The sequence below is a fragment of the Herpailurus yagouaroundi genome, unplaced genomic scaffold (assembly GCF_014898765.1).
Source record: "Herpailurus yagouaroundi ecotype Mexico unplaced genomic scaffold, PumYag 192, whole genome shotgun sequence".
Classification (NCBI taxonomy): domain Eukaryota; kingdom Metazoa; phylum Chordata; class Mammalia; order Carnivora; family Felidae; genus Herpailurus; species Herpailurus yagouaroundi.
Window position 1 is genome coordinate 24,762,228 of NW_024412423.1, and position 12,920 is coordinate 24,775,147.

General features: G+C 41.4%; 1 long non-coding RNA gene across 1 annotated transcript; it reads left to right on the forward strand.

Annotated features, from left to right (window-relative positions):
* The first annotated feature begins 589 nt into the window (after positions 1-589).
* Positions 590-12,622, forward strand: LOC121010754 (uncharacterized). Its single transcript, XR_005781356.1, has 2 exons — positions 590-698; positions 12,284-12,622. It is a non-coding gene; the product is annotated as an uncharacterized LOC121010754 (long non-coding RNA).
* The last annotated feature ends 298 nt before the right edge of the window (positions 12,623-12,920 follow it).

The window sequence follows — 12,920 nt, forward strand, 5'->3', positions numbered from 1 at the left end:
CGGGGAATATGAAAGTTAATAGGCTACATGTTCACAGAGAGTTTGCTACATTAAACCAGTTTCAAAGGCAGAGCTGCAAGGAGGCATAAAGAATGAGGCGCCCTCTGAGTCTAGGGAGTCGGTACTTCTCGCATAGCCACCCAGACGGACCCTGAAGCTCCCACGAGCTCACAAAGGTGTGAATATTCAGCCAATCTCTTATTTGCTTTAGTGTGTTAAATAAAGGCTTTGGCATCTTCCATTGAGTAAAACGCAATGTTCTGCTTTTGTACCCCTGGATGGCGGGTAAAGCCACACCTGCAAAAAGAAGTCTGGTTTTCTGTAAAAATACAAATGACCACAATTCGGTTGTCTCCTGCTTGCCTGAGGTGCAAGTTAGTAACCCAGAAAATGTAAAACAAGAAGCCTCATAGAACTTGCAACAAATTTTTTTTAAAAAAGAAAAAAAAGTCACCGTGTGAGATGATCTGTAAATGTGTTACAGAGGCCAGAGTAGCTCCCAGATTTCATCAGTGAAATAAGTCATCTGTACCTTCAGTGTCACATGCCTAGTTGATGCTGTCATAAAGGAAGGGTGGGGTCCATAAAGAATCTAGAACCAGCAGAATCTGAATAAGAATGTATTGCGGGCTTCCACTTTGTCCAGGAGAGAGGCTACTGATTCTAATGACCAGGATCAATACCTATTATCAGGACAGGTAAAAATTTAATTCAAATTAAATCCCTCACTCAGTAAATACCCACTGAATGCTTACTGTGTTCTAGTCTTTCAATACTTACAGCAAATAAGATCTCTGCCTTTATTGAGTTTATATACTAGCAAAGTTAAATTCTGGATATCCCTTAAGAACATGCAAAGACCCATACTCTGAATTAGTCTTCCCATCACTTAAGGGGTCTTAAGTAAATAAACCCGCTGAGAAACAATTGTCCAAGACAATGGACATGACTGGTACTAGTTAAACTAGTTGTATATACTCTTTCTCAATTAATAAATTCACCTGAGGGTTATAAATCAGCTTCTGTTCACTGGGTTGAGTATTAAAGTTGTTTTATCCGAATTAATTTCGCAGAGCCTAATTAGGCTTAAATGAAGTGAAATGTAAGTTTCTGAATCTTGCCAAACTGAGGACCAGATAGGCCCCACTTTCACAGCAGCCCAATCAAGATGCAGCCTATGCATTCATGGGGTGCCTGGGTAGCTCAGTCAGTTAAGTGGCCAGCATGGGCTCAGGTCATGATCTTGCAGTCCTCAGATTTGAGCCCTGCATCAGGCTCTGTGCTGACAGCTCAGAGCCTGGAGCCTGCTTCAGGTTCTCTGTCCGCCCTCCATCTCTCTCAAAAATAAACAAACATTAAAAAAAAAAAAAAAAAAAAAAGATGCAGCCTATGCATTCAGCCTTGCATCTTTCTTTGAACATCTTAAATGGAAGCTTTACTTGTGGTTACATCCTTCAAGAACAGGGGCAACATGATTGCTTCTAAAGCTTAATCGGAAGCAAGTAAAATAGAGTAAATCATTAGAGTAAAAACCTTCTTGTACCTGTCCTGCCTATGCAACACAGGCTCTTGTTGACATAACTGACTGTAATAGGGACATTACTCTCCAGTATGAAACCCAAGACTGTAGGCTCCCAGAGGACAGAGATTGCCTTGCACCCACTCCCAAAGTATGGGCTCCCAAAAACACGAATTAATTTGATGACCGTTTTCCCCTGTAAAACTCAAAAACATGTCTTTGAAAGATATCTTTTCCAGATCCTACTTTATAACATGTAACCAGTGTTATATGTGACCAGTATGAATCTATGCAAGATTCAGGAGTATCATTTTAAAAAACCAAAACAAGGGGTGCCTGGGTGACTCAGTTGTTTAAGCATCAACTTTGGCAGAGGTCCTGATCTCACAGTTTGTGAGTTCGAGCCCCAAGTTGGGCTCTGTGCTGACAGCTCAGAGCCTGGAGCCTGCTTCAGATTCTGTGTCTCCCTTTCTCTCTGCCCCTCCCCTGCTCACACTCTGTCTCTCTCTGTCAAAAATAAATAAACATAAAAACACAAACACACACACACACACAAAAAAAAAAAAACAAGGGGCACCTGACTGGCTCAGTCAGTTAAGCATCTGACTTGGGCTCAGGTCATGATCTCGTGGTTTGTGGGTTCAAGCCCCGGGTTGGGCTCTGTGCTGACAGCTTGGAGCCTGGAGCCTGCTTCAGATTCTGTGTCTCCTTCTCTCTCTGCCCCTTCCCCGCTCACAGTGTCTTTCTCAAAAATACACATTAAAAATTTTTTTAAACAAAAACTTAAGAAATGAAACAAAACCCCTTTATTTTCATCTTTCACCATCCCTTTAAACCTGGGCAGTGGAAGTACATTTATTATACACTTGGTTCAGGCGGGTTCCTTGGGTTCCATGGTCCCTCTTAGGAATAGAAAATTCCTAGGGTGTTTGAGGGGTTCCTGCCTAGCTCAATCTATAGACTATATGACTCTTGATCTTGGGGTCGTGATTTTAAGTGCCATGTGGGAATAGAGTTTACTTAAAAAAAAAAAAAAGTCCTAAGGTGTTTGAGTCACAAAAAATGACACTTTTTCCTTTTTTCCAGCTGGGGGTTTCTCTCTCAATGTTTGCCCGAGAGAGGCATCATGCCTGGTCTTTCTTGTATTACCTCAGCTTACCAACCAGAGGCAAAGGGAGGCGGAGAGAGGAAAAGTAAGGGGAGTGGGAAGGTTCTTAACTTTTACTTCCATGTGATGGTTTAACACTTGGGCATAGTAGATGTTTAAAGCCACCTTTTTTTTCCTGATGGATACTTGTACGGTTACTTTAGAAACCACCCGCATCCCCATCCTCTGGTGGTTATCCACCCAGCCAAAGCACTCTGTTCTGACAGTTCTTTTACTTCCTCTTTCAGGCCCTAGCATTCTGGAGGCCCACTTCCAATTTCTTGTCTGTTGAAACTTGTTATGCTCTGTAAGAACTCTGTCTGATAGGATCTAAGATGGCTCTCACACTGGCCCATTTGCAAGTGGCCCCAGGGCCACCCCATATAGTTATGCGTGGTGGTGCACTCCATACCCTAGGGAGTACCGTTCCCACCATCCTTGCCAGAGATTTGTCTATTGATTTTGACAGTTTTCCAGCAGGTGGCAATAAAGTGTTTTGTCCAAACTAAATTAGTGGGACTATTTTTCAATAGAAGGTATGAAGTGTCTGGATGAAAGAGAACTTCCTTCTCACGGTGCCATTTAGGCTAGCGGTGGCTCTGTATGGTCCACACTTGGTCTGCGTGAATCTCTCACGTACTCCTTGCCCAAACAAACTGGGGAGGACAGGCCAAACCCAGTGCAGTTTGGGCATTCCTCTGCTCTTCCACCAAAACAGCTGCCAGCCCCTCTCAGCTCCTCTCTATTTTCCAGGCAAGAATCAGACACAGGTCCACTGTGCCTCTCTAACTACAAGAGGCACATCTCATGTAGTCTGAGTAGTTCCACTGAAGGTTCCTCTCCCTCAGCTTGAGGTAAAAGGAAGGCAGGCATCTGGTAAGAATCACAGCATACCAGCAACCGTCTCCAAAAAATTATTTTCTCACTTGACCTTTTATAACTTGTTGTATTTAGAGTTATCTACCTGATTCTGTCTAAACCCTTATTTCTAGGGGGAGTCCATTTCAGAACTCACTTTAGTGAGCTTTTCGGAGGGTAGGGGGAGTTGTTGGATTTTTTTCATAATATCCTGTTGCTTTGGTTAAAACGATATTTCTCAACCAGGGATAATTTTTATGGCCATGTCTAGAGGCACTTCTATGAGCTCTCAGTGCTATTGGCATCTAGCAGGTAGAAGTCAAGGACACTGCTAAACATCCTACAATGCATAGGATAGCCCTCCCCACAACAAAGAATTATCTGACTGAAATGTAACATCTTGCAATAAATAGAATGTCTTCATTTGGTAGTCACTATAAGTAAGAAAACACCTCAAAATTACATCACTTATTTCCTTCCTTTTCCCTCCAAATGCTTTACCTATAGATGTAGAGGTTACATTTGAATATATAATTAGTGTCAAAACAGCATTTCAGACAGCTCTTTGGACCCGATGAGAAGTGATTGGTGTGTTGCTAAGACTTGCGCTGGAGGTAAACCCTGCCAGGAAAGTTATCACTTCAGGTGAAACTTTGTAGTTATTTCTTTGTGAGATGACTTTTATAGCCCAGGAAAACAAACACCTTACCCACCTGCTCTGAGCAGAGACTTTATCTCCCTCAGAAGTCAAGTCATATTTCAAATCACTATGGAAGAAATGTACACTTCCTGCAACCCCAGAACACATTCTAGATGCCAGGGAGGACTTCAGCATGTCAGACTCCCCAGGGTGACCAGTGTCACTGGGATGATACTGAAGTGAGGGAGTAGATCTTTGTAGTCACTTCACAACCGACACCCTTATTATTCAAAGAGAAAGCAAATGAATTTCTGTGCAACCCAACTATGGAATAGTCTGAATTCCCTCTTCTAGTTGTAGCAGGATGTTGAGCCCTTCTCTTGTGCCTTCAATAAGGAAACTTTCATTATTTAAGTATCCTCTTCACCCTTACTGATCTCATATCAGACCAAGGCTATTTGAGGACTAGCATATAGATGAACTTTTGTTCAATCAAGGCTGCTATTATCTTTTTTAATAGCATGCTCATAAGAAACTGGAGCCATAGTAGTCAGCCAAAGCCAAAAAGACATATCCCATCCCCACTAACGTTATCACTTAAAAAGTAAAATAAACACAACAAACATTGAATACTTATGAATGTCAGACTTGGAATAAGAACATAGAACCTATGGGGCACCTGGGTGGCTCAGTCGGTTAAGCGTCCGACTTCGACTCAGGTCATGATCTCACCATTGGTGAGTCCAAGCCCCTCATCAAGCTCTGTGCTGACAGCTCAGAGCCTGGAGTTTGCTTCAGATTCTGTGTCTCCCTCTCTCTGCCCCTCCCTTGCTCACACTGTGTCTTTTTATCTCTCTCAAAAATAAATAAACATTAAAAAAAATTTTTTAGAGAACATTGAACTTACGATAAGAAAACCTGTATTTGAGTTCTAGCCCTTTCACTTAGTAGCCATGTGACTCTGGGCAAGGTACTTAACCTAAATGCACATTAGAGTCCCCATTAGTAAAATAGGAAAAGTAATACTGAATGAATTGGTATACATAAAAGTGTTTTATAAGCTCTGTACTCCAATTTTTCACTCTTCTCTCCTATGCTGCTTTCAGAGACCTAAAGAAGTCTCTGGAGATGTTTTGCCACCATCTGGGTTTTTATTGCTAGTGATGAGCCCCATGTGAAATCTTTTTTGGCAGAAGTTGCTAAATACTTGTCAATCTATTTTTAAATGAAAACCAACAACCACTAAGAGCCTCCAAACTCTTGGGGCTATTTAAGTTTTTTGTTTTTTGTTTTTGTTTTTGTTTTTGTTTTTGTTTTTTGAGAAAGAGTACACAAGCGGGAGAGAGGGGCAGATGGGGAGAGGGAGAGGGAGAGAGAGAGAGAGAGAGAGAGAGAGAGAGAACGAGAGAGAGAGAGATAGAAAATCCCAAGCAGGCTCCATGCTCAGCACAGAGCCCAACTCAGGCCTCAATCCCATGACTCTGGGATCATGACCCAAACCAAAACCAAAAGTCAGATGTTCAACTGACTGAGCCACCCAGGCACCCCTGTTTTTAAGATAGCTGAACCTTGTGAATTGTAACACATATAAGCATACCTCCTCCCTAATAAGGAAGTATATTTACACTTCCCACTTATAGAATAAGACATATATATTGATAAGGATGGGATATAGATGCAGTTTTATGTGCAGGAAAATCGACTGCCTAGAAGATGATGTTGTAACTACCTGGATTCCCACAAAGTAGCAAAATGCTACCTAATTCAATCAAACTCAGCTAGTTTTCTTTTTCTGGAAGTATTCCTGTATATTGGGGAAAAACAAAGGACTAAAAACTAAACAAAATTAAAATTTTCTCATAAAGAAGCAACTCACCATTAGAGAGTGGTATTGTTGGCTCTTCTAAGGAATGCAGTGGAACCTATCTGGGCCACTTTCCCCAGGACCATTGTGCCAGTGTGCAAGAATGCATGTTCTTCATAAACAAACAAACAAAAAAAATTACTAGCTGCAAAGAGAAGAAAGTGTTCCAGGGTGTACAAATCCCACGCCAACATCCAAAATAATGGCAAACACTGTTCTGATCTTAGCAACCCAAAGTAACCTTTGAGCCATTTATTTATTCAACACATATTTCTTGAGCAACTATTATGGCCCTGGCACTGTGTTAAGGGATATAATCATGATCTCTGCCCTATAAAAGCTTTATCTTACATATCTCTGGAATAGAATGTTTTTGGAATAGAATCAAAGTTAACATAATGTTTATTTCAGCTTCCATATTCACTCACACAGCTACTGGTGCCATCCAGTTTGGGAAGCTAGAACAATTGACAGTAACTCTCATCTCTGCCAAGTACACATTTTTGGCCTGATCACTTGGAATTCAGTGTATGTCAATAATATAAGCCAATGAAATCATCAGCTATAAGGCTAACTTCTTTTGGCTTCTTGATTAAATTCCTATAGTCAACTAGGTATTTTTTCCACAATCAGAACTTTTATTGTTTAAAAAAGGGGGATGGCGCCTGACTGGCTCTTTCAGTAGAGCATGTGATTCTTGATCTTGGGGTCATGCATTACAGCCTCATGTTGCGGGTAGAGCTTACTTAAAAAGAAAAAAAAGATATTTGTTTTTCTTCTCCCCTCTTCCTATACCTGTGTAAGAGGGAAAAAAATTTTTTGTTAGAAGAAAATAGCTTAGCTAAGGGTAGGGAATAAGGTTTTTATTTTATTCTAGTATTTTGTTTGTTTTGAGAGAGGTTGCAAGTGAGCGAGTGGCAGAGAGAGGGAGGGAGAGAAAGGAAGAGAAGTGGAGCTCACCCAATGCTGGGCTGGAACCCACGAACTGTGAGATCATGACCTGAGATGAAGTCAGATGCTTAACCAACTGAGCCACCCAAGTGCCCCGATTCTATTTTATTTTATGTAGGCTCTGTGCCCAACATGGGGCTTGAACTCATGACCCCAAGATTGAGAGTCGTACACTCCACCGACTAAGCCACCCAGGCACCCCTCCGTGTAAAGGAAACTTAAAAAGTCCTCAGAGGAGTGCCTGGGTGACTCAGTTAAGCATCCAACTTCAGCTCAGGTCGTGATCTCACAGTTCATGGGTTTGAGCCCCCCATTGGGCTTTGTGCTGACAGCTTGGAGCCTGGAGACTGGAGCCTGCTTTCAGATTTGTGTCTCCCTCTCTCTCTGCCCCTCCCCCGCCCTTGCTCTCAAAAATAAATAAACATTAAAAAATAATAATAAAATACAAAATAAAAAGTGCTCAGAGATTCAATGAGATTTTGACCTTCACAAAAGCATGGGCCTTCTGCTACCCCTTTGGCCAGAAATCCAGGTAAGAGGATCTTGCCATTCTGCATACCTTTCCTCTCCCTTAGAGGCCTGAGGTTTTTGGGTCCTCCTACCATTTGACCAGCCAGCCTCCTCAAATTCCTTTCATTAGGGCCACACCTTCTCTGGCAAACTAACAGCCCAAATACTTGCAGATTACACTCTATATACAACCATATTTTTGCCAAATATTTACACCTGACTGCTCTTTTCCACTAAAGACAAAGGTATAATGATTTACAGAAGCACCCAGTGTTTTTCCAGTCTCCTAGCTCATCAGAAGAGAAACTCTGAAGTATGAGGGCTCACATTCTTATTTCAGTCTTTCATAGTAAGAGAGAAACCAAACTGTACATGAGGGAGATGTATTATACTTATTATGCAAGTGTGTTACTTCCCTTTTAGAGTAGGATACTACCTGTATCCTAAATGAGTGTTTTACCAAAAACAAGTACCACAAAAACACTTGTGGAAAAATGAAATGGCCCTTAGTGTAAGCAAATTTGTTGCCTTTTAACAACAAATTTTGCTATTTGTTTCTTCTTGTTTGTCTTATGTGTATTGTTTCCCTCCACCTGTAATACTTGGATAGTACATACTCATTCACACACTTGAAAATATTTATTGAGCATGTAGTATATGCCAGGTACTGTGCCACATTCTGGAAACACAGCAGTGAACACACTAGACATGATTCCTGCCTTTTGGGGAACAGAGTGTAATTATGTCAATAAGCCTAACTCCAGTTCAAATGTCCTAAGTATCACCTTATCTGAGCAGCCTCTATGATCTCATCTAGTTGGATAAGGCATCCATATTCTCTGGGCCTCTGGTATCTTGTCCATAATTCACATTGGAGAATTCCCCAAACTAAGATCCCTGAAGGGCCACATCTTCAACTGGAGAACAAGAAAAAAGAACTTGACCTACCAAAGGAAAGGGTAAGGAAATCTGACTGTCTCCAACTTAATTGAGGATGGAGTAGATAAAAAGAAAACTCACCTCTAAGAATCTCTAAACAAGTTTACAAGCATATTGAGGGACCCAGAATTTCACACTACTGGTGTGAACCAGAAAATCCTGAGCTGAAAACTATAAAGGTGATCATGTTAGTGCCCGCCCCCCTCCATCGTGTACCTTGCATAAGCAAAAGTGAATCCTCTGGAAATCCTATAGGTAAGGTTCCAAGAAATATGACCTCATAATAAAATATCACAAAAAAAAACACAAGGAAATAATGAACTTCAGAATAATATCGGCAATGACTGCAAGTATTCTAGTTATCAAATATGGAATATAAATAATGTATATGTGTGACATTGTGATATAATAAGAAATACATATTTGGTCTCTTTCCTGGTTCTTGGCACAGAGCTCCTAAAACCCTTGTAATTTTCTGAGTTATAGGGGTAAAAGGAGTATATTTTCTTATTCATAACAAGCCCCTTTTTCCATCACACCTGAGTTCATGCTAATCAGTTGACTTAAAGAGGGCCCCTAGATAACCTCAGGATGGGGCTAATGCCAGAAAGACCAAAAGATTAGAGGGGTTAGAACTTGCAGCCCCACCTCTGACCTCCTGGGAACGGAAGGAAGCTGGAGATTAAGCTCTATAAAAACTTGAACAATAAGATTTAATGAGCTTCTGGGTTGGTGAATGCATCCATGGGCTCTGACAGTAGTATATCCCAAATTCCTCAGGGACAGAAGCTCTTAAGCTTAGGAACCTGCTGCACCTGGCCCTACATACCTCTTCATCTGGTTATTCATTTGTATCCATTATAATATCCTTTATAATAAACAAGTAATAGAAAGTGAAGTGTTTCCCTGGGTTCTGTGAGCCATTATAGCATTATAGCAAATTACTGAACTTGAGGAGAGAATCATGGGAACACCCCTGATTTATAGCCAAGTCAGACAGGAGTGGGGGTAACCCAGGGACCCACTACCTGCAATTGGTATCTGAAGGTTGGGGGTGAGGGGCGGACAATCTTGTGTTTGTTTTGGAGTGATTAGATGTGAGATTGACTCAGACCACATTGCTGTCCTGGAAAAGCAAGGGGGTGGGCGTAGAGGGAGGTGCAGGAGCCATGGTAATGTGGACAGCTACTAAAAGCTAAAAAAGACAAGGAAACAGATTCTCTCCAGAGGCCCCCTAGAGCCTGGATTTTAGACTAGTGAGACACAATTGAGACTTTTGACATATAGAACTGTAAGATAATAAATTTGTGTTTTGGGTTTTTTTTTTTTTAAGAAAAACGACCTTATATCTTGGAATAATTTTAGGTTTATAGAAAAGTTGCAAAGATAACACAGAGAGTTCCCAGCTAGCTTAATCCTAGTACCTAATGCCTTAAAAAAAAAAAAAAAAAAAAAAAAAAAAGACGTTAGAGCAGCTTTAGGTTCACAGCAAAATTGAGAAGGTAGAGACTTCACAGATAATCTCTGCCCCAACATAGGAATTTGTATTTTTTAAGCCACTAAGTTTGTGGTAGTTCGTTAAAACAACAGTAAAAAACAAATACAAAGGCAAATGATGTTTTGAGGAGGAAAAAAAGATGATGTACCATATAATACATATATACATACATATAATACATATATATACATATATATATGGTAAACAAAATTGGCTTTATTAAATAATTCATAAATTGGGCAGCATCCCATCTACCAATTAGAAGGGAGCTCCGAGTTCAAAATGGAAGATTGTTATATGCAGAAGCAGGATGGGACAAGGAAGTTCAAAGAGTGGATTATTTCAGGCCAAGTTACCATCCCTTTGAGAATAGCTGGGGTTTTATCAAGCAGATTACCTCACTAGCATGGACCAGGAAATTCCAGACTGGCTGTTTTAAAATGTGACTCCTGGGAAAGGCTGAAATTGCAGTTAGGTTAGGTATTAAGTCTTGGCAGGATTAAGCACAGGTGACTCCACAGGCATGTTGTTTCTTTTTAACAATGCTCAAGAAAAATGAGAGAATAACTAACCGAAAATTCAGTATAATTGTTACCTCTAGTGGAGGGTATGGAGCATATATATGCAACCACCCAAGAACAGGGCTGCACTAGCCTCTATGTGGCCAAAACAGCCCAGAGATCCACAGCCTAGCTGCAGGTGGAGCCTTTGTACCCGAGGAAAAGGCCCCATCCTCCTGGAGCAGATTTCCCTCCCCTTGGTAGGACCTTTGTGAGTGCCCATCTTGTACCACAGTGCTAGCAACCCCACCAAGGGACTTCAGAGGTTCTGCAATATTCTACTTTTCAAGCTGGTTGGACAGTACATGGGGCTTATTTTTCATAATTATCTTTCAAACCATAGATACACATATACATTATATACTCTTCTATAAGTATTATTCACAGTTTTTTAAATGGTAAAATATTCAGCTATGTGATGAAATGTAGTACCCTTCCACTCTGTGCAGAGCTTTGCCAGTACTTGAGCACCATTCTCACCCTGTGTACAATCTAAAAATTAGGGAGTTCTGAAGGATATTAGAATGATGCTTTGTTTTGGGGGCACGTGAGTGACTCAGATGGTTGAGTGTCTGACTCTGGCCTAGGTCATGATCTCACAGTTTGTGTTCCAGTCCCACATAGGGCTCTGTGCTGACAGCTTGGACCCTGGAGCCTGCTTCAGAGTCTGTGTCTCCCTCTCTCTGCCCCTCCTCCGCTTGCACTCTGTCTGTCTCTCTCTCTCTCAAAATAAACATTAAAATTTTTAAAAAAGAATGATGCTTTGTTTTTAATATATCTTTTTGAATTTTCCAGGCATATTTTTTTTTAATTTTTTTTTCAACATTTATTTATTTTTGGGACAGAGAGAGACAGAGCACGAACGGGGGAGGGGCAGAGAGAGAGGGAGACACAGAATCCGAAGCAGGCTCCAAGCTCTGAGCCATCAGCCCAGAGCCTGACGCGGGGCTCGAACTCCCGGACCGCGAGATCGTGACCTGGCTGAAGTCGGAGGCTCAACCGACTGCGCCACCCAGGCGCCCCCAGGCATATTTTTTTTTTTTAAGTTATCTCTACATCCAACATGGGGCTTGAACTCACAACCCTAAGATCAAGAGCCATGTGCTCTACTGGCTAAGCCAGCCAAGCACCCCTGGAGTGATGCTTTTCTTAACTCCATGCTAGCTCTTTTCAGAGATGGGGCAAGTTATCCTCAAGCAAGAAAATAGGATTCCCCTTCTTTCAGGATTCCCCCTTTCTTTCTTAGCCCTATCTTAAATGAGGTTTTGTCTGTGTTCTCACCCAGATATTGTACACAGTGGTAGGAGCTAAATGTGCAAACCACAGAGAAGTTAGGGGGCACCTATAATCCAAGAAAGCTCCCTCAGGGGCACCTCCATTGGTTAAGCATCCCACTGTTGACTTTGACTCAGGTCATGATCCTGTTGTTGGAGCACCTCATCAGGCTCTGCTTGGGAATCTCTCTCTGCCCCTTCCCCACTTGTGTGTGCACGTGCACGCACATTCTCTCTCAAAATAAACATTCAAAAAATTTAAAAAAAAAAAAAAAAAGAAAAAGAAAACTCCCTGAGACCTAAAGAGAAATTTCATTACTAGGGATCTAGTATGTCTGATAAAATCTGACATGCTGACATCAGAGAAAGCAAACAGACAGATGAACTTGGAAGGTTCTGTGCCAGCCTAGGAGTCTTGGATTCTAGATACTGCAACTATGAGATCGCCTTGACTCTTCCAAAGAAGCCTAGGACCTTTTCTTCTCTTTCTTTCTCCTTTTATTTTCTTTTCCTTTCTTAACAGAGCACCTTGGAAAGCAGAGAAGACTATGGAAACACCCCTCCCTCATTCCCATGTAGTCGTGCTATCTTCAGAAGGGGTTACTTGGATCCACTGGTCTATCAGTTCAAGCCTCAAGAAGTTTTGCTACTTAAATGCAAGTTTCTCCTGCCCATCTAGACCTAAGACATGCTTGGCTCTTCTTAATCTGATATTGGATCTAGACAAGTAATCAACTCACAGAGTGGCTGAGAGATTCACAGCAGCACCCTTTTTTTTTTTAATTGTTTTCAAATGTAAAAATAATATGTAATATTGGGAGTATTCATAACATTTAGCAGAATAAAGAAAAGGGGTGCCTGGGTGGCTCAGTCAGTTAAGCATCTGACTTCAGCTCAGGTCATGACCTCGCGGCCTGGTCAGTAAGTTTGAGCCCCTCATAGGACTCTGTGCTGACAGCTCAGAGCCTCGAGTCTGCTTCAGATTCTGTGTCTCCCTCTCTCTCTGCCCCTCCCTCACTCATGCTCTTTCTCTGTCTCTCAAAAATGAATAAAAGTTTAAAAAAAAAAAGAATAAAAAGTAAAATTCTCTCTTTACCCTCTAATCTTAATCCCCCTCTAAAAGTAAATCTTATGGGGCGCCTGGGTGGCGCAGTCGGTTA